This window comes from Rhinopithecus roxellana, chromosome 3 (genome assembly GCF_007565055.1).
Source record: "Rhinopithecus roxellana isolate Shanxi Qingling chromosome 3, ASM756505v1, whole genome shotgun sequence".
NCBI lineage: Eukaryota > Metazoa > Chordata > Mammalia > Primates > Cercopithecidae > Rhinopithecus > Rhinopithecus roxellana.
Window position 1 is genome coordinate 155,246,701 of NC_044551.1, and position 15,260 is coordinate 155,261,960.

Sequence of the window (15,260 nt, forward strand, 5' to 3'; positions counted from 1 at the left end):
GGAAATGTTGGGGAAGGTTGGGGAGGGAAAGAAGGTAACTGAAGAGTTTACATTCTGAGGGGAATGGCAGTGGGAGTAAGAAAATAAAGTTTAACGTAACATGGATTATAGATTATACAGATTCTAAAAGTTTTTAAAAAGCCTCCCACACTCTTTAACTCTCAGCTATTATTATATTATCCTCACTAGTTACTTAACACTTCATTTCTCGTGTTTTTTAATTCTCTCAGAAGGCAGGGGTGGCCGGGCGGTGGCTCACACCTGTTATCCCAGCACTTCGGGAGGCCGAGGTGGGAGGATCATTAGAACCCAGGAGTTCAAGATCAGCCTGAGCGACAGAGTGAGACCCCATCTTTAGCCTCTGTTGCCCAGGCTGGAGTGCAGTGGTGCAGTCTCAGCTTACTGCTGCCTCCACCTCTCCGGGCTCAAGTGATTTCCCCCGCCGCCTCAGCGCCCCACTCCCCCGAGTAGCTGGGATTATAGACATGCGCCACTACGCCTGGCTAATTTTTGTATTTTTGGGAGAGACGGGGTTTTGCCATGTTGCCCAGGCTGGTCTCCAACTCCTGAACTCAAGGGATCCATGCGCCTCGGCCTCCCACATGCTGGGATTACAGGCGTGAGCCACTGCGCCCGGCCAATTTTTTTTTTTTTCTTTTTCTTTAATTAGCTGGGAATGGTAGCCAGCACCTGTAGTTCCACTTACTTGGGAGGCTGGAGTGGGAGGATCACTTGAGTTCAGGAGTTTGAGAGCAGCCTGGGCAACATGGCAAAACCCCATTTCTACAAAAAACTAGCCGGGCATGGTGGTGCACCTGTAGTCCCAGCTACCAGCTACTCGGGAGGCTGAAGTGGAAGAAACACCTGAGCCAAGGGAGGTCGAGGCTGCAGTGAGTCATGATTATGATCGTGTCATTTCACTCCAGTCTGGGTGACACAGGGAGACATTAACACAAACAAACAAACAAACAAAAAACAGAGAGAAAGAAAGGAAAAAGAAAGGAAGGAGGGAGGGAGAGAAAGAAGGAAAGGAAGGAAAGAAGGAAAAAGAGAAAAAGAAAGATGCAGCCAGGTGTGGTGGCTCACGCCTGTAATCCCAGCACTTTGGGAGGCTGAGGTGGGTGGGTCACCTGAGGTCAGGAGTCCGAGACCAGCCTGACCAACATGGTGAAATCCTCGTCTCTACTAAAAATACAAAAATTAACCAGGCGTGGTGGTGGGTGCCTGTAACCCCAGCTACTCGGGAGGCTGAGGCAGGAGAACTGCCTGAACCCAGGAGGTGGAGGTTGCAGTGAGTGGAGATTGCACCACTGCACTCCAGGTGACAGAGCCAGACTCTGTCTCAAAAAAAAAAAAAAAAAAAAAAAGAGAGAGAGAGAGAAAGGAAGGAAAGGAAGAAAAATGAGAAGGCAGGCTTTCTTAAAGGCTATCCAAGTTACAGGCTCATGATTCCTGTTTGTAGAGATTTAGATTCTAAAACAATATACTGAAGAAAAGAAGACAGAGAGGAGTGACGAATACTATTGAACATTGAAACGCAATAAAAAACATTATGTTCTTACGTTGTACATGACGGGGAGGAGAAGAGCAGGTAGAAATAATTGGAGTAAGTAGAAATAATTGGAGTAACTGCATACTTCTTACTTCTCTCTTCTATTAACTGGTTCTACTAAGAGTGTTTCTTTTCTTTCCTTTTTTTTTGTATTTTTTTTTTTTTTTGTATTTTTAGTAGATGGGGTTTTACCATGTTGGCCAGGCTGGTCTCGAACTCCTGACCTCAGGAGATCGCCTGCCTCGGCCTCCCAAAATGCTGGGATTACAGGTGTGAGCCACCGCGCCCAGCGAAGAGTTTGCTTTCCTTCTTCTTGCTCCATATGTTAAAAAGCCACGAAGTGTTAAACAAAAGAATCCTGGAATCAAATGTTGCTATCTAAGGGTGTCGGGAATTACAATCCTATGGGTATATTCAATGTGTTTGCTGTTCCTGGTGGTTTCTCAGGCGCCTTGCAAATACTCTCTACGACCACAAGGGGGATGTGGTAGCGCTAGATACTGAAAGCGCAAGCTTTATAGTATCTTCAGTGTGAAGACAGGCTACTGGACTGCTTTGCAAATTAACATTTCCTACAGCCTGAAGGCTCAAGGAAATGAACCTGAATCTAAAAACATATAAAGGTTCAGATGAGCAAGAATGGACATATCCATAGCTAAACGGTATAATTGTTCTGCAGCACAGTGCTGTATTTCATTTCTGTTGTCATCTCAGTGCAAAATTGGGAAATGGAAGGAGCTAATGCATAATCTGCATGCGGATAAATGTTTACCAAACAGAACAGGTGGCTGTCCAATATCTGTGTATACCATACATATATATTATTCAGGAAATAATTATATATGTATAATTATTTTTTCTTTTATAGAGATAGGGTCTTGCTGTGTTGCCTAGGCTGGTCTCAAACTCCTGGCCTCAAGCAATCCCCCTGGCTCAGCCTCCCAGAGTGCTGAGATTACAGGCGTGAGCTACAACACCTGGCCTATATTTTTAATAATATTCTAACTGACATGATTGTTACTTTAGCATATTTGAAGACAGGTAACTAGTTTCAACTTTTAAGTATTTAAATAACCCTCATTCATTAATAGGAATTGTCATTAGAATAGTAATCACCAATAGTTGTTGAGCGTTCATTTTAAGTGCCACACAAATACTTTATATATATTATTTACTGGCATGTTCACAACAATGGTCTCAAGTAAATATTATTGGTATTCCCATTTTGCAGATGTGGAAACTGAGGCCTAGAGTGGTTACACAGCAATTGAATGGTGAAGCTAGAATTTGAAGCCAAACTCTCTTACTCCAGAACCTGCACTACTAACCACTAGGCTCTGCTGCCTCATAACCAAGCTGGGTGTTATCTTTTACCTCTACTTTCACATATCCAGAAGGTGCATTTTATAATACTGGCCTAATACATTATTAATAGCAGTTATTTTAGGCAACAGAATTAAAAAGTTAGAAATACTTTAACCTTTTTTGGAATTATTTAGGTTCCAGGACAACTATAAAGTTCAATCTGTATTATAATTCATAGGATCAAGTTTACATTTTTAAAGTAAAGTCTCTTTAAACTGGTGACTCAGAAGACATTTTATTCAGTTTCTCCAAAGATGAATAGCATGCTGTGGCACCTTCTATCTTCAGGAAATAAAAATGTGGCATACTGCAGGGATTTGTCACCTTTGTTCTCCTTGGAATTTTTCATGTACCTGTGGCAGATTTCAGGAGACAGTTCCCACTTTTCTCTTTTGGCATTAGCTACACTCTATTGGAGTGCATTACACAGTGTCGCTTCCCTCAAGTCTGGTTCAACAGAGCTTGCCCCAGCAAAGTGTAGGAAGAATTATGGCAGGTGATGTCCCTGGCCACAGAAGTGGTGACAATTATCAAGTTTCATTCTATGGTGAATGCCTAGTAACCCACCAACCTGCCCTCTTTCTGGTAGGAGAAAAGAGAAATACAGGATGACCCTAAAAGAAAAGTAAGGCAGCAATAAATCAAAATAAGATGTCACTTTGATTAGACAGGACATTTACATTCCAGTGAAAATGTAGTCTCATTGCTCAAGGTAGAAAGCAGTCAGTTATATTCACTCTGGATTTTCATTCAGGTTTGGAAAATAGTTGGCTTTTGGATAGGGCAAGGCCCTGTGCAAGAAGTTCCTATTGGGAGGAGAGGAGGGCTGACAAAACAAGAGATTTGCTCCGGAAGAAGATCTATTTAATATTTAATTCTTAAAGATGTAGGAGGCTTTTCTGGATTTTTTACTTTAGAGGGCCAAATTTGTAATTTATTCTTGACTAGCATGATATAGTGTGGAAGGAACCCTGAACTAGCAGTTGAGCCTGAACTTGGGTTCTAGAAAGCTGGAAAGAACCTTAGATAAAGGACAGAGAGAATCAGTGAATTGCCCAAGGTCACACAGACTGTTCCAGCTTCTGCTCTACAGCCTCCTCTTTTAACTTGCCTATGCTTTTTAGAAATCACCCGCATGACTTCAGGTTAAATATTTGGTCAGTGTAGGACCTTTTTCAAATGCTTACAGACAACTCTGCCTCATCACCCTCTTCCTCCTATCCTGTCCTCACCCTTTCAGCCACATGATTAGTGAAATTACGTCAGTTGCCTTTTCAGTTCTCTTAGATTATATGCTCTCTCTATGCAAGGAGCTATTGGTTTCTGCTATAGACTGAATGTGTGTGTCCCCCAAATTTATATGTTGAATCCCTAATTCCCAATATGATTGTATTTAGAAATGGGCCTTTGGGAAGTGATTAAATCATGAAGATGGGCCCTCATGATGGAATTAGTGCCTTTATTTATTTATTTATTTATTTATTCATTCATTCTTTGAGATGAAGTCTCACTCTGTCACCCAGGCTGGAGTGCAGTGGCTCAATCTCAGCTCACTGCAAGCTCCGCCTCCCAGGTTCACGCCGTTCTCCTACCTCAGCCTCCTGAGTAGCTGGGCCTATAGGTGCCCACCACCACGCCCAGCTAATTTTTTGTATTTTTAGTACAGACAGCGTTTCACCATGTTAGCCAGGATGGTCTGGATCTCCTGACGTCGTGATCCGCCCGCCTCGGCCTCCCAAAGTGCTGGGATTACAGGTGTGAGCCAACGGGCCCGGTCAAAATTGGTGCCTTTACAAGAGGAAACATGAGAAATGATCTCCCCTTCCCCATGAAGAGAGCCCTCACCAGAACCCACCATGCTGGCACCCTCGTCTCAGACTTTCAGCCTCGGCAAGTGTAAGGAAGAACTGTCTGTTGTTTAAGCCATCCAGTCTATGATATTTTGTTGTAGCAGCCTGAGCCGACCAAGACAGTTTCTCAGTTTCCCCATTCCTGTTCCTCAGCTGTCAAGAGAGGAAATACCCAGGTTTCCTTAGGAGATGAGAGTTTAATGGAAGACTAGTTGGGAAAGTACAGCCATTGTCTCAATACCCAAACAGCCAGAATACTGGAAGAACAGGGACTTCTTAGGCTCCATCAGGAGCTGTAGCGGCCAGTTACCTGTTTTCTTCTTAGAAATGGATTTCTGGTGTTCTCATCTGCACTGACTCTGCCTTTTTCATAGCTCAGCCTTTTTTGTTAGCTTCTCCAATTCTAGTGCAATGGTACCCAAACTTCAGTAGCAGTCAGAATTACTGGGCGGTTCTTTAAGCATGCAGAGCACTGGTATCCTACCTCTGGACATTCAGGTCTGAGATGGGTTGTGGAATCTGCATGTTTAATAAAGAGGGATTCTGATGGTGAGGTGGAGATTAAGGACCACGTCTTTTTAGAAATAGCCCAAGCTCCCTGGTGTCTTCTTGTCTCCAAAATTTTTAATTACATGTCCCTATTAGAAAAATATTGGCGCACATACTCCTATTATGTGTGTGTTCATGTATTTATAAACTACGTATGTGTATATAGTACTATTATTACAAATACATAAAAATAGAAAACAAAAACGAAAGAGATAAAATAGAAATAGATTTAAATACTTCTTTCCTATACCCCAAAGTATCTCTGGTATAGACCACCCTTGCTGCCTTCCTCTGTGTGGCTTGAATTACATCATCCCATATGGAAAGCCTTATTGGGCAGAGTAAAGGCCCAGAAAAGTGCTAAGGTGTCACAAGGGTCACTGGTTTAGCTTACAGGCCCGGCCTTTGGTTTAAGTGATAATTGCTTGTTTTATTCAACTAGTGGTTGAGGGGTTGGGTGAGAGGGCTTGTGTGTGTGTGTGCCATGACCTGAAGCAAGCCGGTTTACCTAGAAGGATCCCTTTGACCATTTCTTCAAGGAAAAAGGGGATCTATTTGCATAAGCGTCCCATGAACACCTCTCTTCCATAAAAGAATGAGCTGTTTCTTTCTTTTCTTTTCTTTTTTTTTGAGACCAGAGTCTTGCACTGTTGCCCAGGCTGGAGTGCAATGGCACAACCAAGACTCACTGTATCCTCCGCCTTCCAGGCTCAAACAATTCCTGTGCCTCAGTCTCCCAAGTAGTTGGGACTACAAGCATGCGTCACTATGCCCAGCTAATTTTTGTATTTTTAGTGGAGACAGGGTGTCACCATGTTGGCCAGGCTGGTCTGGAACTCCTAATCTCAGGTGATCCACCCGTCTCAGCCTACCAAAATGCTGGGATTACAGGCATGAGCCACTGCACCCTGCCACAATGAACTGTTTCTAAGCATGCCAATGGGCAGAAGCCATGGATGAGGCCATCCTGCCTGTGCTCTGCAACTTCGCATGGCTTCCCAAAGGAAGTCTGCTCTGCCCTGGGTTGTGTTGGGTGTGTGCATTGGTGTATGTGTGTATGGTACTGGCCCACTTCTCTCTCATTCCATTACAGCATGAATCCCTGGCCTGAACTGGGGAAGTCACTCTCAGGATTAAAGGCAGCCAACAGACCAGCACCCAGAGCCCTGGAGAACAGCATCTGTGTTTGAGTGGTAAAGTGTCAGCAGACCGCTTAAGGAGGAGTGGTAACTGAGTCCTTGAACCCAAATGCAATTCTTCCCTGGGGTCTGTCTGTGCATCTATCTGCTCTCGAATATAGTCCCAGTTGCCAAAGAGGTTTCACTTTTCCTGGTGTGTAATCTGTGGTTCATTGATACTGTCCTCTTGTTCTAGGACACCATTTTGTGAGTGGAGTATCATTTTCATGAGTTAGAGCGACCACACTGGCACTAGAGCCCAAAGTCAGAACTGGGAGAATCCCAGACACATTTTGGAAATCAGGTTACTAAGTAAATAGCAAAGAACAATCTCCCTAAAAGGTTTATTTAGTTATCAAATATGGAAGTGGGTTTCCTACCTTCTTTTTTCCGATTGATTTTCCTCCTGCTACGTAAAGACATTTACATTTTCCGCTTTCTTCGGTGGACCTGGGTATCTGAGTGCTGGTGTTCTATACTCTCAAAGGCCAGAGGGAGTAGAAGGTTCTTTGGAGAGCTCTGCAGAGAAGGGAGGCGTGGGGTGCTTCTCAGATTCAGGGCGGTCGGCAGCCATGTGTATATATCTATTTCCTTATTGGTGGGGAAATTTGAAAATAAATTATTTAGGGTTTTATTGTTTTTCATTTAGCTTTATACCATTGAAAATCTCTAGGATTGAAACTCATTTTTTTCTATCATTTTGTGTCGTGCTTATTTTGTTTACTGTTGTCTAAAGATTTCTGTATGTCAACCTGGTCCCATATACTTGTCATTTTTAATGGCTAGCTATATAATCTTATTCCATAAGATACATAAGTTTATTCCACTGAATGTTCTGTTCTTCCAAGTTTTTATTTTTTTATTTTTTCAGGGTATAGGGAGAGAGAGGCTGCATTTCTAAAATATCTCTGAAAACAAGCTGCATTTCAGAATTCAAATCAGCATGTGATCTTCTTCACTTTAGGGGTGTATGCAGGAAGCCATTAGACACAACGAGGTATTGAATTGTCTTCCCTGAAGTCCATGTCTGTGGCTCTGGCTGGGCCACTTGATGAGAAATCTCAGCAAGAGGTCTCAGACACCAAACTGGGGAAAAAAATTAAACTGACAGAGTGCTTGATATTTCCAAGAAGTCACTTAGGTTTTGTGTATTACCGCCGCATTCAAAAGGGAGGCATAGTTCAGTGCTGTGATTAAAGTGACTTTCGCCGTTAGCCTCTTTGTTCATGTAAGATATAATGGTGGGTTATAGCCATTTCATCATTTGGGGGTGTAATGGTTAGCTAAAGCTATTTTTCTCCAAAGGGGCCAGTTATTTCTGTAGTTTTTCTCCAAAACTTCAGCTTTAGTGGGTAGAAGCCATAAATTCTGTGACATAGCTGCCTTCATATGTCTTGGGGGTTATAGATTACAGATAGAAGACAATTCATGTACCTCTGCATAATGAGGTGAGTTTTATAAATCATAAATCTTTACTTAACATGCAGGTGGTATTGGGTGCCAGGTTTAGAAAAACTGATGTAGTTGCCAAGTTCATGAATGTCATAAATCATTCATGCTAAGGTAGCCCAGAATCATGCTGTCCTCTGAGGCAGACCAATTTCAAGGTTGTTGTTAAACACAAAAATGTGAATCTTGATGATTGCTTTTCAAAATCAAATGCACTTTTTATTTGAAGATTAAAACCAAATTACCTTTCTTTTTTTAAGTTGAAGTCAGTTTCCTAAGACCTTCCCTTCACCCTCAAATAATCTGTCAGTAATAATATCTTTCCTTCCCTGATCCCTGAATTCTATCAGAAACACATCACAAAATACATAACCTGTACATTTGCAATCCAGATCTTTAATGTGCTGAAATGAGATTCAGACATTTCAATAAATCTTGAGGCACATTATTAGGAAAAAACCCTCTGGAGTTTTGGCGGTTATTTTCTTCTTGTTCCGTATTTTACGTGAAGTTGCCATGGATTAAAGATATACTGATCTTAGTAAGCAAAGGTAGCTCTCTTCCACACTGCCTCTTTGGGGCAAAGGCAGGAAAGAATAGGGCCTAAAGAGATGTGATCCCAGCTGGGTGTGGTAGCTCATGCCTGTGATCCCATCACTTTGGGAGGCCAAGGCGGGCAGATCATGAGGTCAGGAGATCGAGACCATTCTGGCCAACATAGTGAAACCCCCATCTCTACTAAAAATACAAAAATTAGCTGGGTGTGGTGGCGTGTGCCTATAATCCCAGCTACTTGGGAGGCTAAGGCTTGAGAACCACTTGAAACCAGGAGGTGGAGGTTGTAGTGAGCTGAGATCTCACCACTGCGTTCCAGCCTGGTGACAGAGTAAGACTCAGTCTCAAAAAAATAAAAAATAAAAATTAAAAAAAAGAGATGTGATCCCAGGTTGGGTGTGCTGGTTCACACCTGTAATCCCAGCACTTTGGGAAGCTGAGGCCAGAGGATGGCTTGAGCTCAGGAGTTTCAGTTGAAACCCTGTCTCTACAAAACATACAAAAATTAGCTGGGTGTGGTGGTGCACACCTGTGGTCCTAGCTACTTGGAAGTGTGGGGTGGGAGGATTGCTTGAGCCCAGGAGGTTGAGGCTGCAGTGAGCTGTGATCATGCCACTGTACTCCTGCCTGGGTGACAGAGTGAGACCCTGTCTCAAAAAAAAAAAAAAAAAAAAAAAAAAAGTGTGATTCCTGGGACGGCGTGCTGGAAGCTGTGCAGTACGGATGTAGACATGTGATGCCTGGGACAGCGTGCTGGAAGCTGTGCAGTACGGATGTAGACATGTAATGCCTGGGACAGCGTGCTGGAACCTGCGCAGTACGGATGTAGACATGTGATGCCTGGGACGGCGTGCTGAAAGCTGTGCAGTATGGATGTAGACATGTGATGCCTGGGACGGCGTGCTGGAAGCTGTGCAGTATGGATGTAGACATGTGATGCCTGGGACGGCGTGCTGGAAGCTGTGCAGTATGGATGTAGACATGTGATGCCTGGGACGGCGTGCTGGAAGCTGTGCAGTATGGATGTAGACATGTGATGCCTGGGACGGCGTGCTGGAAGCTGTGCAGTATGGATGTAGACATGTGATGCCTGGGATGGCGTTCTGAAGCTGTGCAGTATGGATGCGCCCCTGTAAGGTCTCAGGCTTTATCCAGACTCCTGCGATGTGGATATTAAACCAAAGTGTTTTCACTGAAAGGTGCTCACTTGATAAATGAAGAAAGCTATGGGGCTGGCTATTATTGAGGAAGGAAAACCTACCAGTGCTTTTGGTGAGAAGCCCTGAAAGAGTAAAAAAGAGAAGAAAATGATTTTGCTGGAGGCTAGTAGGTTTTCTAAGGGTAGGTAAATGTCTGTGTAAACTATCTCTTTGTGTGGTCTCCAGCACAGGGCCATATGGCAGATAACATGTGACTTCTTCCCTTTCATGTACCTCAGAAGTCCATTGGTGGTGAATATGTGAACAGCTACCCCTTCTAGCTGGGCTAGCTGTCCTTGGTGAAAAATGGCAGGAGCCAGCCCTCTGTGGTGGTGGTATGTGCCTGTAGTTCCAGCTACTGGGGAGGCTGAGGCAGGAGGATCGATTGAGTCCAGGAATTTTAGTCCAGCCTGGGCAACATAGGCAGACTCCATCTCAAGAAAAGAAAGTGTAAGGGCCAATTCTAGGCAGAACATCTTTTTTTCATGGAATACAATCGAGTTTCCGTCTGTTGTGATAATCCCTCTTACCCTGTGAATCCAAATTCTGAGGCTTGGATATAGCTCCTTAACAACTTGTGAATTTGCAGAATTACTTATATGATCTTCGTAATTTAATTAATCTTGTGAAAATATTGGAAGAAGTTTCCTGCCAACTTCTTTTTCACCCCTCCTCTCCCTCCTCCACACTGCAAGCTCACCCTTTTTTTGTGCCTTCATGCTTTTTGTGTACTGTTCTCACTCTCTGGAATGCTCTTCTCTTTCTTATCCAAATGTTGGGCCAGGCTCAGTGGCTCATGCCTGTGATCCCAGCACTTTGGGAGGCCAAGGCAGGAGGATCACTTGAAGTGAGGAGTTTGAGACCAGCCTGGGCAACATGGTGAAACTTCATCTCTACAAAAGATGTATACAAAAATTAGTTGGGCGTGGTGGTGCACACCTGTAGTCCCAGCTACTCGGGAGGCTGAGGTGGGAGGATTACTTGAGCCCAGGAGGCAGAGTTTACAGTGAGCTGAGATCATGCCACTGCAGCCTTGGCAACAAAGCAAGACCCTGCCTCAAAACAAAACAGAACAAAACAAAACAAAACAAAACAAATGGTGAGCTCCTATTCATCCTGTAAAGCCCACCACTGAAATCTCACCTTCTTTGTAAAGCCTTCTCTGGCTTCTTGAGCTTGTCACTTGATCCTCTGTGCTTCTAGAGAACTTATCCACAGTTCTGTCACAATATATCACAGAGGATTTAATTATTTGTTGGAATGCCCATTCCTCTGAATAGATAATGAGCATGTTAAGGGAAGGAAGAGAGTTTTAGTAATCCTGGTATTGTTAGTCCTCACCATTTCTGATACAAAGTAGAAACTCAGTGACTAAATTTTCTCATTTTTTTTTTTTTTTTATTACCTTGTCCACCTGAGCAGTAACATGCAGCCTTGGGAGGGAACAAAGCTTTTTTTAAGTTGCATTTCATCAAAACTTATGGATGCCAAGACTAACTCATAAAGCATTGACTTGAGTCCCCTGTAGGGATGCCTACGGGCAGAGAGCGACCAAAACAAGGAGAAACTTCGTGTATTCTCAATGTGTCCTGGGATTTTCTGTAGATTCTGGGCAAATCTAGTTCTGTTCTTTATTCCTGTGTATCACTAAGACTTTTATGTCTTTGTCTTCTTGCTGAAATCATTCTAATCTAGTTCTCATCCTTTCACGCCTGAACTATAGCAACTGCAGCAGGTATGACTCTCAGTTTATAAATTCATGTGTGTAGGAAGTATCACATTTATTTATATTCTTAAATAAAGGTAAACTCCAATTATATGCTCTGATTCCATCTGACTGGTGAGAAAGTTAACCTAGCTTATTTCTTGTCTTCAAGCTTCCATTATGGTTCCAAGATCTTATATTTTGGATGAGATTGGAGGGAGCTTTGAGCTGTCCCATCATTCGCACCATCACTTCAGGCCTGGGTACTGACAGCCTGCTCTTCATCCTTGCCTCATCCTATGGCCTGGGGTCCTATCTCCTAGCTATACCATGAGGCCAGGCCTCTCTAGGGTCTTGCTGCCTTCTCAGGTGCTGCCATGCCAGGGATCAAGGCCTGGGTCCCCTTGTTCCAGGACCTACAAACATTCTCATTCCTGGCCCCAAAGCATCTCTTTCTAGTCTACTTGAAGTACCTTCCTGCATCATGCTGCTCTGAGGCCAATTTCCTTAAATTCTAGTCTCTGTCTTGTTCTTCTACAGTAGTCTTTGGTGGTCTTTTTATTTTTCACTTATTTTTTACTTTTATTTTTATTTGTTTCTAAGAGACAGTGTCTCACTCTATCACCCAGGCTGGAGTGCGGTAGCATGATCACAGTTCACTGCAGCCTCAACCTCCTGGGCTCAGGTGATCCCCCTGCCTCAGCCTGCCAAGTAGTTAGGATTAAAGGCATGTACTACCATGGCTGGCTAATTAAAAAAACTTTTTGTAGGCTGGGTGTGGTGGCTCATGCCTGTAATCCCAGCACTTTGGGAGGCCGAGACAGGTGGATCAGTTGAGGCCAGGAGTTCGAGACCACCTGGCCAACATGGCAAAATCTTGTCTCTACTGAAAATACAAAAAAAAAAAAAAAAAAAAAAAAAGCTGGATGTGATGGCGCCACGCCTGTAGTCCCAGCTACTTGGGAGGCTGAGGCAGGGGAATCGCTTGAACCTGGGAGGCAGAGGCTGCAGTGAGCAGAGATTGCGCCACTATGCTGCAGCCTGGGTGACAGAGTGAGACCCTGGCTCTTTCTTTTTCTGTAAAGATAGAGCCTCACTCTGTCACCCAGGCTGGTCTCCAACTCCTGGGCTCAAGTGATCCTCCTGCCTTGGTCTCCCAAAGTGCTGGGATTATAGGTGTGGGCCACTGCGCCTGGCCTTTTGATGGCCTTTTAAATCCCAAACCCCTGTCACTGCAGCCATGTATTGGTTATGGTTTACCTTTTGGTGCACGTTTCCACTTTATTTAGATTTGTGAACCTTCTCAGGTGCAGAGACTACCACTTTCTTGCATCCTGAGCCACCACAGGGCTTTTCGTAGTGTGGGGGGCACTTATTAAATGTTGATTAATTATCATAATGACATGGACACAGGACTCTTTCTGAGCACACGCAGCCCTGCCACACAGTGAGAATCAGGAAAATGAAGGGAGGAAGGGGCCAGGTTCATTATTGCCATATAATCATGAATATTTCACTGGTTTGTATCACCAAGGAGTAGCCTGTTTGTCCTGCTGCCAGCGCAGGAAGAAGCATTTGCCCTGATAATGATGAACAAATTCCCTTGATCAGAGTCCATGGGCCAGAGCTCCTCTGGGTACTGGTCAGGCTGGCTTTGCCCTTCTTTGGCTTCTTCACAGGCTGTCTTGCCCAGCTCTCAACAATAGATTTCTCCATCACAAATACAAACTAGTCAGGCCCTCTTAAACAAATCAACCTCCCCGACACCTGCTCAGAGCAATTAGCCTTCCAATGCGCTATGGTTAATAAACATGAATGGCTGTTATCTGCTTTTCCTTGGCTGATCCGGTGAGTGTCCTCACACAAATAGGCAGTTTGACCAGAGACCAGCTCAAACTCATACTTGGGTCAGACAAATGGAACCCAGAACCCTCCTGCCTCAGCCTTCGGGGCTTCATGGATACTCCCTTACCTCAGCCTGCTGTGACCTCATGCTAGCCCCTCTGGCCTCCGTTTGTATTCATCTGGTGATAGAAAATGAGCAGAGGAGATACCAGCATCATCTGGGTGGTGGGACTAGATGACCTTTAAATCGTGTGACTGCCCATCCTGCAAGTGTTTGATTCTATACTTTCCACTTGCTTGGGTTTTTTTGGAGACGGAGTCTCACTCTGTGGCTCATGCACCGATCTTGGCTTGCTGCAACCTCTGCTTCCCAGGTGCAAGCAATTCTCCTGCCTCAGCCTCCAGAGTAGCTGGGACTACAGGAGCTGGCCACCACGCCCAACTAGTTTTTGTATTTTTAGTAGAGATGGGGTTTCGCCATGTTGGCCAGGCTGGTCTCGAACTCCTGACCTCAGGTGATCTGCTCACCTCAGCCTCCCAAAGTGCTGAGATTACAGGCATGAACCACTGCTCCTGGCCTACTTGCTTGTTGTTAATTAACATTTAAAATCCCCCAAAGGCCGGGCGTGGTGGCTCACGCCTGTAATCCCAGCACTTTAGGAGGCTGAGGAGGGCAGATCACCTGAGGTCAGGAGTTTGAGCCTGGCCAACGTGGTAAAACCCTGTCTCTACTAAAAATACAAAAATTAGCCGGGCGTGGTGGCACTTGCCTGTAATCTCAGCTACTTAGGAGGCTGAGTTAGGAGAATCACTTGAACCTGGGAGGCGGAGGTTGCAGTGAGCCAAGATGGTGTCATTGCACTCCAGCCTGGGTGACAAGAGTGAAACTCCGTCTCAAAAAAAAAAAAACCAGAGTTGGGTGTGGTGGTGCACACCTGTAGTGCTAAGAAGAGGATCACCTGAGCCCAGGAGTTCGAGGCTGTAGTGTGCAATAACGGTGTGCCTGTGAATAGCCACCACACTCCAGCCTGGGCAACATAGTGAGATCCCTTCTCTTAAAAAAGAAAAAAATCTCCCAGCTTCCTGCTGGTCCCTTCAACCTCCTTATATCAGCAACCCTTCCTTGATAGATTCACTGCAGCAACATGGGCCTTCTTTCAGGTCCTTGAAAGTGTTCCTTCTGCACTTCCATAGGCCCTTACTTCTCCCTAGATCACTTTCTCCCCACCAGCCATTTGTCTAACCTTATTTAGTCTTCAGGTCCCAATATAAATGTCACTTGTGCAGGCAAGCTTCTTCAGCCCCCAGAATAGATTAGACTCCTAAGGCCTAGACCAGTCCTGCATATTATCTTCCACAGCACTGTCTACACCTATAATACTTTTTTTTGTTTTTTGAGATGGAGTCTTACTCTGTCGCCCAGGCTGGAGTGCAGTGGTGCGATCTTGGCTCACTGCAGCCTCCACTTTCCAGGTTCAAGTGATTCTCCTGCCTCAGTCTCCTGAGTAGCTGGGATTGCAGGCACCTGCCACCACACCCAGCTAATTTTTGTATTTTTGTTTTGCCATGTTGGGCAGATTGGTCTCGAACTGCTGACCTCAGGTGATCTGCCCACCTTGGCCTTCCAATGTGCTGGGATTACAGGTGTAAGCCACTGTGCCCAGCCTATAAGCTACTTTTTAGTAAAAAATTGTTTAGTATTTATCTTTTCTAGTATTTTGATTCTCCATGTGTGCAGGGACTGTGTCTGTTTTGTTCAAATTTTATTGCCAAAACCTGGCCCAACATCTGACACCTAGGAGCTGTTCAGTAAACATTCATTGACTGGCTGCCTGCTTACCATCTCAATCGTGAAGTTGCCCTGCTGTTCATTCATGTATTGGTTTAATGTTGTTTTTCTATTGTTTATATGTTTATGCTTGTCTGTTTAATGTTAACTATCCTAAGTTGTACATTTCTAAGGAGCTAGAATCCAGGTATAGAATTTTCTTTGCATGGTGTTTTGTATGTGGG

General features: G+C 44.3%; 1 pseudogene; it reads left to right on the forward strand.

Annotated features, from left to right (window-relative positions):
• The window catches only part of LOC104681855, a 45,229-nt pseudogene that overhangs the window by 1,781 nt on the left and 28,188 nt on the right, over positions 1-15,260 (forward strand).